Source organism: Cyprinodon variegatus, unplaced genomic scaffold (genome assembly GCF_000732505.1).
Source record: "Cyprinodon variegatus isolate N-32 unplaced genomic scaffold, C_variegatus-1.0 Scaffold815, whole genome shotgun sequence".
In the NCBI taxonomy this organism is placed as follows: Eukaryota; Metazoa; Chordata; class Actinopteri; order Cyprinodontiformes; family Cyprinodontidae; genus Cyprinodon; species Cyprinodon variegatus.
In genome coordinates, this window is record NW_015151268.1 from 361,596 (window position 1) to 364,208 (window position 2,613).

Genomic DNA, 2,613 nt, shown 5'->3' on the forward strand with positions numbered 1-2,613 from the left:
CCTGGAAGAGGTAGGACCCCTCAGCAACGAGTCAGAAACAAGTCAGACCTGTTTGATTTAGGAATAACTGTCAGTAAATTATCTCTGTAGACATTGAACTTTGGGCAGCTGTTGGTGAAATGGGAAAGCTGCTTTCTGAGGAATGTCTGGGAATATCATGGTTATTACATCATTTTAAGGGTCAAAAGTAGAAGAAATGATTAAAGTTTTCAGTTTGATGCAGACATCTTTCATCTTCCTCAGGGGCGGTGCGGCAAAAAGCGACCTACCCAACATGTCAGCTTGGTTAAAATGTCTACTTTGACTGTGATCAGTCTACCACATTCACAGAACAGTTAAACTAGGTTCAAACACTGAAAAAATTGTCCATCTAACCAAGTCTTACATTCTTACATCGAGTAAAAACTCTTTTTGATCCTCTTTAAGTTTGATATACTAAGTAAGAGCAGCTTCTGTCTTTTTAAAAAAGTCTAATCAAAATTAGAGCAAAAATCTGGAATAATTTTCTAGTTTATCAATCTCAAAGCAAGATTAGATAATAAACTAAATACTGGGATTATTTAGCACTTTATCTCTTTAATTCTTTATTAGATACAGGATTGGATAACATTGGGTTTTAACAATCTTCATATTTATCATTATCTGCCTGCGAAAAAATAAAAGTAGATTTTATTGTAAGAAGTTTAATTGCACTTGATTTAAGTGGTTAAGAAAAATGATCGTCTGTGAGAATAAGATTTTAGCTCTTAAAATAAAATAAATTATCTGATGTGCAGATAATCATACTTACCTCTTAAAATGAAGGACAAATGGATTAACTACAAAAATGTTTGACTGATTTCTGGATCAATTTTGCAATGATTTGAAATTTTCAGGTTTTTAAAGACAAAACCATCAGTAATTTATTGAATTATATTTCAGGAAATCTAGGGACAATATTTTCATTTTAAAGCTAACAAAGGGGGGTAATATATAAAATCTTTGTTTTCCAGGTAAACTTCAGAGGCCAGAGAATCAAGTTGATCCGAATCAGAAACCCATGGGGTCAGGTGGAGTGGAACGGCAACTGGAGCGACAAGTACTGCAAAAATATTCACTCTTTGACTTTCAAAATAAAATAAATGCTTATGTCACAGGCAGGTGTAGCAGATGGATAGATGTCATGTTCTGAGTCCCAGCCTCTAGAACTTTATCACATCTATTCTTAATCTTTGTCAAACCCATGTCCTGTCTGTGAACTGTCAAATTAAAAGCACATGTGCTAAAACAGGAGCTTTAAATTAATAAATAAAATAATCTATTTATGCTCAGTAAGGTTTAGTAAAAGGCTTTTCTAAAATGACCTTGATGTCTAACCCTTTACTTCAAAGTTTTATCTGATTTTTCTGTAATCCAACCAGAGGAACCAGNCCTGGAAGAGGTAGGACCCCTCAGCAACGAGTCAGAAACAAGTCAGACCTGTTTGATTTAGGAATAACTGTCAGTAAATTATCTCTGTAGACATTTAACTTTGGGCAGCTGTTGGTGAAATTGGAAAGGTGCCTTCTGAGGAATGTCTGGGAATATCATGGTTATTACATCATTTTAAGGGTCAAAAGTAGAAGAAATGATTAAAATTTTCAGTTTGATGCAGACATCTTTCGTCTTCCTCAGGGGCGGTGGGGAAAAAAGCGACCTACCCAACATGTCAGCTTGATTAAAATGTCTACTTTGACTGTGATCAGTCTACCACATTCACAGAACAGTTAAACTAGGTTCAAACACTGAAATAATTGTCCATGTGACCAAGTCTTACAATCTTACATCCAGTAAAAACTTTTAACAATCTTCATGTTTATCATCATCTGTCTGCGAAAAAGTAAAAGTAGATTTTATTGTAATAAGTTTAATTGCACTTGATTTAAGTGGTTAAGAAAAATGATTTTAAAGATTTTAGCTCTTAAATAAAATAAATTATCTGATGTGCAGATAATCATACCTTACCTCTTAAAATCAAGGACAAATGGATTAACTCCAAAATTGTTTGACTAATTACTGGATCAATTTTGCAATAATTTGAACTTTTCAGGTTTTTAAAGATAAAACCAATTAGTAATTTATTGAATTATATTTCAGGAAATATGGGGACAATATTTTCATTTTAAAGCTAACAAAGGGGGGTAATGTATAAATAATCTTTGTTTTCCAGGTGAACTTCAGAGGCCAGAGAATCAAGTTGATCCGAATCAGAAACCCATGGGGTCAGGTGGAGTGGAACGGCAACTGGAGCGACAAGTAGGGGAAAAATAGTCACTCTTTGACTTTCAAAATAAAATAAATGCTGATGTCACAGGCAGGTGTAGCAGATGGACAGTGGAGTGTATAGATGTCATGTTCTGAGTCCCAGCTTCTAGAACTTTATCACATCTCTTCTTAATCTTTGTCAAACCCATGTCCTGTCTCTGAACTGTCAAATTAAAAGCACCTGTGCTAAAACAGGAGCTTTAAATTAATAAATAAAATAATCTATTTATGCTCAGTACGGTTTAGTAAAAGGCTTTTCTAAAATGACCTTGATGTCTAACCCTTTACTTCAAAGTTTTATCTGATTTTTCTGTAATCCAACCAGAGGAA

The 2,613-nt window shown here is 34.1% G+C and overlaps 1 protein-coding gene across 1 annotated transcript in view; it reads left to right on the forward strand.

Annotated features, from left to right (window-relative positions):
* Positions 1 to 2,613, forward strand: part of capn9 (calpain 9) — a 10,323-nt gene that overhangs the window by 3,796 nt on the left and 3,914 nt on the right. The window lies entirely within an intron of this gene.